Consider the following 10,352-nt stretch of genomic DNA (forward strand, 5'->3'; position numbering starts at 1 on the left):
ACATGAAGATAGCTCCTACTCAGAAAGCTCTTATTCAGACCACAGCTCTGATCAGACCCTCTCTTCACAGTGGGGGCGCAGGCAGGCTCAGGAGGGATCAGGTAGGGCGCAAGAAGGCGGGCAGCCAATATCTTCAACTGGTTTAGCCAACAAAATAGTCAGTGGGTCCATAGAAATGGACACATCCGTTATTTCTTTTTTTAATAGATTGGATAACGATCCAATATTTCTATTGCCGGACACGTTCACCAAATGTGGACCATATCGCTTCTCTGCCCACAACCCCTCCAGCACAGATCAGACACCACAGGGTAGATTTGCTTCAGCCGCCATGGCGTGAGGTACCAATGAATAAAATTTTATATATATTTTCTTTAGTTGCTGTGCATATGGAAGTTTTTGCAGCAAACTCCCATATATCCTCCCAATCATCCCTGTCAATTTCTATTTTCAAATCCGCTGCCCATTTGAGCATGCAGTCATGATCATGTGAATTGACCAAGGCCTCCAAACTGGCTTTTATTCTAGTTATCAAACCTTTTTGATAACTACCTCTCCTACATAGGCAGCAGAGATGTAGAGGAGCACAGCAGCGTTTCTTGGCAGCATACCAGCTAGTGGATCGCCAAAATGAGGGTAACTCCAAGCAGGGATGAGTATTAAAAGAGTACTTTAATGGTCAGTGCAAAACAGAACAATGGTAAGAGCGCACCTACGCGTTTCGTCCGTAAAGGACTTTCTCAAGGTGGATTATACTCTATGTCCCTGAACCTGGATCCATTATGGTATATGGAATTATCAGTATACTAATGAGCCATCTATGGTGATGCACCATAAACACCACTTACCTCTCCTACATAGTGCTTCAAAACTTGTGAAGGGAGTAAATTCTAATTTTGGGGACATTTTTGGAAAAAAATTCTGATCTGTAGATATTTAAACATACTAAGGTCTGGTGCCTCATACCTAGTTAGGAACTCTTGGAAACTAGAAAGTTTTCCTTTATGCACTAGGTCGGCAACTACTCTAATATGTTTAGCTTTAATTTGGTCGAATTGTTTATAATCACAGCCTGGGGGGAAATTGGGATTGTTAAAAAGCGGAGTGAGTTGCGAAACGGGAGACACAAGATTTAATTTGCCCTTAGACTTGCTCCAACTCTCCCAGGTAAATCTCGTCGGATCTAGCTCAAACATTTTGGCGTACACCTCCTTAGCCAGTGCCCATAGGGACACTGGCAGAGAAGACGTTCTAGCATATTGGGATTCTATAGCTAACCAACAATATTGTGTTGGATCAGCGTTCCACATCACCACCTGCCTTAGTTGGGCAGCTTGGTAGTATTTCGAGATATCTGGGACACCCAAACCTCCTCTTGTCTTTAAAGCCATCATCACCGATCTAGCTGTTCTAGGCCTTTTACCTTGCCAAATAAAATTAAATATTCTATTTGGGAAATTTTTCAGTTCGGATCCCGGTATCCGGACTGGGAGAGTCTGGAAATGATATAATAACCTAGGGAGTATATTCATCTTGACTGATACTATTCTCCCAATCCATGACACCTGATATCCTTCCCACTTTGCCAGATCCCTTTTAATCTTATCAAACAATGGTGGATAGTTGCCTTGATATAGGGAGTGGTAGTTCCTAGACACATTTACTCCCAGATATTTAATATGTGAGGAACTCCATCTGTAGCTGAAATTCAGTTTTGGTAATTTTATCTCTGTATCCGAAAGATTCAGATTAAAAGACTGTGACTTGTCGCTGTTCATTTTATATCCAGAGATTTTTCCAAAGTCTGATAGCGCCTTTTGCAGGTTGGGTAAAGAAGTCTGAGGGCTTGCTAAAGTCAGAATAATATCGTCTGCGAATAATGAGATTTTATCATTTGTTTTCCCAATCACTATATACAATGTATATTACTATTTGCTCTTATTTTAGCAGCCAATGGCTCAATCGTTAGAGCGAAGAGAGGAGGAGATAATGGGTACCCTTGTCTCGTACCATTTAAAAAAAAAAATTTCCCCAAACATTTTTATTAGGCATAATCATCTTTACAGACATTGGTTTTACATTATCAGTGTTGGCCTAATACAGTTGTATTTTCCTTGTTCATGTGGGGGGAGAGAGAAAGAAAGGAAAGATCCCCTAAGGCCACGTCATGGTCTCTGGGGTGTGGAAAAAGAAAGAGAGGAGGGGGGGGGGGGGGGAGAGAGGGAGTCATTCCACCCTCGTCCGGCCGGGTCCCGGCATCCATCCTTCACGGCTCTACTGTGGTTCAGATCCGTCTGGGGTTGTATCCTGATTTGGTTCGGATTAATGGGTTAACCAGGGTTCCCAGATTTTATAGAAACCTTCAGTTGAGCAGTTCAAGAAGGCCGTGAGTTTTTCCAAACTCATAACATCGTTAACTCTTTTTTTCACTAGCTGTTTGGTGGGGGGCGCTATCTTCTTCCAAGAGTATGCGACTGAACACCTTGCTGCTGTTAGAATAAAGGAGATTAATTTCCATACTGGGCGATCGATGTCCTCTATCGGCCTGCCCAGTAGGAAGGTCAGTGGATCTATAGGAATTGTGAGGCCTGTGACCTCTTTTATCAAATCTTGTACCGTAAGCCAGTATTTCTGAATTTCTGGACATGACCACCAGATATCGGCCATGTCCCCTCTATGTCCACAGCCTCTCCAGCATAGATCTGAGGCCAGAGGGTAGATTTGTTTTAACCTCACTGGGGTAAGATACCAATGATACATTATTTTATAGATGTTTTCCTTCACTGTGGTACAGATGGAAGTTCCTGAGGCTGCGTCTCATATTTCCTCCCAGTCCTCTCTGTCAATAACTATGTCCAATTCCGCTTCCCATTTAAGCATATAGTCGTGAGCGGTAGAGTTCACCGGATTCTCCATGCCGGCATATATTTGTGTTATTAGACCTTTTTGATGTACTCCTTCGCGACAGAGTTTCTCAAATTTTGTGAGAGGGGGGAATTTCAATGATGGGGACATTTTTTGTAGAAAGTGTCGAATTTGGAGAAACTTAAATGTATCCAGGTGGGGTAATTTTAATTTGGTTCGCAATTCTTGGAGACTCAGGAACTGTCCATCGCTCAGCAGGTCCGCGATCGCTCTGATCCCCATTGTTTTAAATAGGTCGAATTGTCGGGTTTCACACCCTGGTGGGAATTTAGGGTTGTCAAATATTGGAATGAGCTGAGAGCAAGGGGACGAGAGTAAGAATTTAGTTTTAATTTTTGCCCATATGTCCCAAGTATGTTTCATTGCCCCCAGCCCGAATTTGGGCGCCATGTCATTTCCCCTGTCACCGCTCCAGAGAAAAGCTGGTAGAGAAGGCGTTCTGGAGTAATGAGATTCAATTGCTAGCCAACATAGCTTGTCTGGGTCCGAGTTCCACATTACCGCCTGTTTTAATTGGGCAGCTTGGTAATATCTATTAATGTCTGGGACCCCCAGTCCTCCTTTTGTCCTAGACGCCATAAGAACCGACCTAGCTACCCGGGGTCTCCTTCCGTTCCAAATAAATTGGAGGATTTTATTTTGGATAGTTTTTAATTCAGAACCAGGGACATGGATCGGGAGCGTCTGGAAATAATATAATAATCGGGGTAGTATATTCATTTTAACTGAGATCATTCTCCCGATCCATGAGATCTGGTATTTTTCCCATTTATCCAGATCTTTTTTAATTTTCCTAAATAGGTTGGGATAATTATTTTGGTATAGGGAGCAATAGTGCCTCGATACATGTACTCCCAGGTATTTGATGTATATAGGGCTCCACTTATAATTAAAGTTTGATTTCAATGTCCGCATCTCTGGTTCTGATAGATTTAAGTTGAGGGCTTCTGACTTATCACTGTTAATTTTGTATCCTGATATTTTGCCAAATTCCTTTAATTCTTTGTGTAAGTTGGGAAGTGAGATCTGGGGCTGCGTTAATGTTAATATGATATCGTCTGCGAACAATGAGACTTTATAGTTTATTCCGCCAATTGGTACCCCCTGTATATTTATATTGTCTCGTATTTTAGACGCTAGTGGTTCGATTGTTAGGGCGAAGAGGAGAGGGGACAAAAGGCATCCCTGTCTCGTTCCATTTTTCATTTCAAATTTTTTTGCTGTACCCCCCGGGAGTTTCACCACTGCAGACGGGCAGCAGTACAGCGCTCGGACTCCCGCTAGATACGCATCTTTTAAGCCGAATTTCTGCATTGTTTTGTCAAGAAATAGCCAATCAATTCTATCGAACGTCTTCTCTGCGTCCAGGCTTAACAGAAGCGCTTTGGTAGCTGTGAGGTGGGCATGATCAACTATATTTATAATTTTGCGGGTGTTGTCTGAGGCTTGTCTGCCAGATACAAACCCCACCTGGTCGTTGTGAATTAATCTCGGTAGGATGGGATTCAGTCTATTTGCCAGGATTTTGCTGTATAGCTTAAGATCGTTATTTAGTAGGGAGATTAGTCGGTAGCTCCCACATAGCAGTGGGTCCCTACCCTCTTTGTGGATGATGGCGAGATTGGCCTGGGTCATTGATGGGGGGATTGGGCTGCCCTCCATGAATGAATTGAATAAGCTGAGTAGGTGTTTAGTTAGGATCGGGGAGAATCTTTTGTAATAAACATTGGAGAAGCCGTCGGGGCCAGGGGCTTTTGAGATATTTTTTTTTGTTTCAATTTTTTTATTGTTTTATCAGGGTACACAACAGATAGTAAACTTTGTTGTACATAGATTGGATAAACATTGATATTTGCATATATTAATAAAAACATCCGTATTCCGTTTTCTTTATTCAGATAGGTGTTTATCTAAATGTTTGTATGTCTGAATGCTCGTACGTTTCTGCTGTTATGGTTCTAACTAGGAAGCTGCCCTGTTTTTAGTAGTATAGTAGAGAAAAGAAAAGGTGGAGAGCAGAGAAAGAGAGAGGAGAGAAAAAAGAAGGGAGATAAGGGGGGGGGGAGAGGTGCTGCGGGATGGCGTCCAGTTTTGTATATATCCTGCCTTTTCCTTTAGGAATTTATTATGTACCTGACCAAATTTCCCATGTCTTATGGAACTTATCCATCTTTTGGGTCAGTTTTGCCGTAAGAAGTTCCATTGTCTTTATTTCTCGCATTCTGCGGAGTACGGTCTGTTTAGCAGGGGCATTCACCTTCTTCCACGCTGCAGCAACGGAACAACGTGCCGCCGTGAGCACATGGCTCACCATCTTACTCTCTGCTGTGTCTAATTCGTCAATTGGCTTGGCCAGCACCATGGTCAGCAGGTCCACCTCAATCTCTACCCCCAGGTACTCTCGGATTAGTGTTTGAATCATGACCCAGAACACCTGAGTCTTGGGGCAGTTCCACCAGATATGAGCCATGTCTCCTCTTTGCCCGCAACCCCTCCAACACAAATCTGGGGTCCCGGGGAAGATCTGGCTCAACCTATTCGGGGTTAGGTACCAGTAAAATATAATTTTATAGATGTTCTCTTTAATGGTAGTACAAATCGATGTTTTGGATGCTGCCTCCCAGATATCCTCCCAGTCTTCTCTATCAATCTCTATATTTAAATCCTCCGCCCATTTGGACATATACCTGTGTTGGGAACAGCCTGTTGATCGCGCCAGGCCCAGATATATTTCCCAGATCAATCCTTTAGCATAGTACCCTTTCCTGCACAGTCGTTCAAAATTTGTTAGCTGCTGGAAAGCCTTATCTTTGGATACTGTTTGCAGGTAGTGCCTGATTTGTAAAAAGCCAAATATTGGGAGGTTTGTCGTTTGATATTTTTTTTCCAGTTCTTGGGTCAGCAAGAGCCTACCTTGCCCTGAGAAATCCTCTGCTATCATCATCTTCAGCTGTTTAAATTTACTGAGTCTCTGTGGGAACCCGCCGGGGGGAAATTCTGGGTTATCGAATATGGGTGTTAATAGGGAGGGGTGAGCCGTCAAGCCATATTTGTCTTTATTTTTGGTCCATACTCTCCATGTACATTTCATTGCTCCCAGTTTTAATGTTTCCGAGAGGATCTCTCTACCCCGCACAGTCCACAGGGTGGCCGGGAGTGAGAGGGGTCTCGCGTAGGAAAACTCTATCCCTGTCCAACAGCTTGTAGTTGGGTCATTGTTCCACATTATCACTTGTTTCAGTTGGGCCGCCAAATAATATTTAATGATATCTGGGACTGCCAAGCCTCCACATTCTTTTGGTGCTAACATTATGGTTCTAGCTACTCTTGGTCTTTTGTTTTGCCAAATGAATTGAAAAATTCTGTTTTGTATATTCTTTAATTCCGACATTGGGATATCAATTGGGAGAGTCTGGAAGTAATACAGAAGTCTTGGCAGGATATTCATTTTGACCGTAGCTATTCTGCCTAACCAAGATATCTGGTATTCATTCCAGCTCTGTAAGTCTTTTTTTAGCCTCTCAAATAGGGGCGGATAGTTATATTGATATAGTGATTTGTACTCCCGTGTTATTTGGATTCCCAAGTATTTGATTTTCGTGGAACTCCACTTATAATTAAAATTTAATTGTAGCAGTTTGGCCTCGGGATTAGGTAGAGATACATTTAATGCTTCCGACTTATCCATATTGATTTTATACCCCGAGATTTTGCTAAATGTATCTAATTGTGAATGTAAATTCGGGAGTGAAGTCAAGGGGTTTGCTAGAGTTAGGATAATGTCGTCAGCAAAAAGGGATATCTTGTAATCCGTATCTCCAATTGTAATGTCACTTAAATTGTTGTCCTCTCTGATTGTTGTTGCCAAGGGTTCTATAGAGAGGGCAAACAGAAGTGGAGACAAGGGACAGCCCTGTCTAGTACCATTCCTAATGTTTATAGGATTCGAGTTTCCTCCTGGGAGTTTCACTACAGCCGTGGGAGTTTTATAGAGGGCTCTAACCCCCTCAAGATATGGGCCCTTAAATCCGAATTTAATTAATGTTTGGTCTAAAAATTCCCATCTGATCCTGTCAAACGCCTTTTCCGCGTCTAAACGTAACAGGATGGCTTTCGTGGATGAGAGATGTACATGGTCGATTAGGTTTATAATTTTTCTCGTATTATCTGAGGTTTGTCTGCCTGAAATAAATACGACTTGGTCCTTGTGGATCAGGCCTGGGAGAATGGGAGTTAGTCTGTTAGCTAGGATTTTGCTATAAAGTTTTAGGTCCGAATTAAGGAGGGCTATGGGGCGATAATTACCACACTGTAGTGGGTCTCTCCCTTCCTTTGGTATGAGTGCCAAATTCGCTCTAGACATAGAAGCGGGGATAGCCGTTCCCTCCAGAAACTCATTAAACATATCCAGGAGATGTGGTGCCAAGATCAATTTAAATTTTTTATAGTATTGATTGGAAAACCCATCCGGGCCTGGCGTTTTACTAGGTTTTAGTTGTGAGATGGCTTCTAGTAAATCATCCTGCGCGATTTCTTTATTTAGCTCTAGCAAGTCAGCTTCTGAAAGGCTTGGAAGGTTACATGACGCTAGGTACTTAGTAATAGCTTCTGCATTTGAGGAGCTGTTTTGGGGGAAGTTCAAATTATACACTGGCGACACACTTTATTCGAGCTCGGCTAGTCCCACGAATTCGGGTATACCCGGGTGTATTGAGGTTTGTGACTGTTTTCTGCCCGAGTGCATTGAGTTATTTTCCGGCAGGGATTGAAGCATTTTATTCCCGCTGGCTGCAATACTGCACAGTACATATATATATACTGCATTACAATTCATGAATTTATGCCATCTGGTAGACACGCGAAGCATTGCAGCCTATTAAATCCTAATCATTATCATTTAACAGATCAGCCGCCCATCAGCCAGGCATGAACCCAGGCTGGGAAGGCAAATGCAACGGGGCTTGCCAGAGGTGAGGAGCGGCGCATTCCAGGTATCTGCCAGGTACATACCGGGTATTTGCTCGAATAAAGTGTGTCGGTGCAGTATAGTTTGGAGTAGAAGTCTGAGAATGTGGCCGCTATCTGTTTTTCGCAATATGTTTTGATGCCCGTCTTTGTTTGTATGACGGATATTTGGGATTTGGTTCTCAGACCTCTTAATTTAGATGCTAATAACCGGTCGGCCTTATTTCCTTTGTCATAATATTTCTGCTTCGTCCACCTCAGCGCCCTCTCCACTTCATCTATTTGTATCTGCCTGAAATCAGATCTAGCCTTGTCCAGTACTTTGCGTAGTTGTTTTGAGGGATTAGCTTTATGTTTATGTTCTAGGAGTTTAACTTTCTCCGCTAATTCGTCGTACAATTTCTGTTTTTGCTTTTTCTTATATGATGCTATGGAAATTATATTTCCTCGAATCGTGGCCGTATGGGCCTCCCATAGCATCGCTGATGACTTTACAGAGCCCTTGTTCAGCGCAAAATATTCTCTGAGCTTTTGCTTAATCTCTATCTCTACATCTATTTGGTTTAACAGAATCGTTTAGTTTCCAATTATATTGATTATATTTATAGAAGGGGAGGGAGAGCGTCAGCGAGACCGGAGCGTGGTCCGACCATGTTATAGAACCTATGTCCGACTGGGAGGTTGCCTGAAAGATATCTTTAGTACCCAGAAAATAATCAATCCTTGAATAGGTCTGGTGCGGGGGAGAAAAATACGAATAGTCCCTCTGGCCCTGATGCTGCGCCCACCAAATATCTATCAGCGAAAACTCTTTCAGTATGTTCTGAAACCTTTTGGCATTTGTGGTCGTAATGCGTGGGTGGGGAGTACCCAGTGGGCTTGTCCTATCTTGATCAGGTGCTACAACCATATTAAAATCTCCTGCTATCAATAGCGTAGTTCTAGGTTGGGGGGCTAGCTTGTCACATAGATCTCTCAAAAAGTCAGCTTGACCCTCATTTGGGGCGTATATATTAACAAGGGTAATCTCCACATCTGATAGTGTGCCTTGCAGAATGAGGAATCTACCTTCTGGGTCTACGGTCTGTTTTTGAAGTGTGAATTTGACATTTTGTCTAAATAAGATGGCTACCCCTTTTTTTTTAGTGGAGCAGGATGCATAATATGCCTGGGGGTAGTATCTCTGAAAGGTGTTAGGGAGCGATATCGTATTAAAGTGCGTTTCTTGTAAGAATAGCACATCTCCTTTTGTTTTTTTTAATTCTTGTAAGGCGAGCTTTCTTTTGATTGCTGAGTTAAGTCCCCTAACATTTAGGGACACTAGTTTAAGTGTTGTATTTGGAGCCATTTTCGGAGCCATCCAGCAAACAGCTCCAGGGCTTTCCGGATACAGTCGGGTCCCCTCTTTCCCATAAGCTTTAGGCTCTGCGTTCAAATCCTTTCACCAGGTCAAAGGGGTCTCCACTTCTTTGCTGCGCTGGGATGTGTAGATCCTTGTAGCTCCAGGGGCATGCGCCCTCTTTGTGGACAGGTAGGTATGTGTTCCCCGCCGGGGGCAGACAAGCGTTCCTCATCTCGTATGTGTCTCAGAAGCTCGTAAGGGGGGGGGGGGGCAATAGGTCGTCCAAACATATAAATTTTGCCGGGAGTAGTCTTTTCCTCTCCAGGTGACATTTCTCAGTCCTCACCTGCCTGGTTACGTTGGGTTGCTATTCTCTGAGAGGAGCGTGGTCCCCTCTTTGTTGGCCTGTGATCTGGGTCTCCGTCCGTATCTTCAGGGGCAATTCCACCTCCATTCTTGTGGGGGACACCGAGCCCCTTTAGGAATCTTGGTATCTCTTCCGGGTAGGAAAGGGTGTGGAATTTGCCTCCAGCCTGGGCCACAATTTTAAAAGGGAATCCCCAGCGATATTTAATCTTGTTGTCCCTTAATTTTAGTGTGAGGGGTCTGAGCTCTCTCCTGCGGTCTACTGTACGTTTTGAGAGATCACTGTATATCTCAATATGTACATTCCGGAACTGGATGTGTCCTTTCTCCCTGCTCGCCGTCAGTATTTTCTCCTTTGTGGAGTAATAATGGAACCTGACCAGTATATCTCTGGTCCTCTTGGGGTCCGTGGACCTAGGTCCGAGGGCCCTATGGGCTCTGTCCATCTCTAGCTTTTAAGGAGTTAGGTCAGGTACCAGATGAATAAAGAGGTCTGATAGGTATGTGTGCAGCTGTTCAGTCTCCACTGTTTCTGGGACATACCTCAGTCTCAATTTCTGCCGCCGATCGCGGTTTTCCTGGTCCTCGGCACTTTCCTTGAGCCCTCTGATCTCCCAGTGCAGGCGGTTGATCTCGTCCTCCGCGGAGGACTGAGCCTGCTCCAGTGTTTCCACTGTGTTTGCCAGCCCATCTGTTTTGGCCGTTAGGAGAATCTAGTCCGCCCTTAGGGTGTTAATGGCTTTACCCAAATCAT

Source organism: Ascaphus truei, chromosome 1 (assembly GCF_040206685.1).
Source record: "Ascaphus truei isolate aAscTru1 chromosome 1, aAscTru1.hap1, whole genome shotgun sequence".
NCBI lineage: Eukaryota > Metazoa > Chordata > Amphibia > Anura > Ascaphidae > Ascaphus > Ascaphus truei.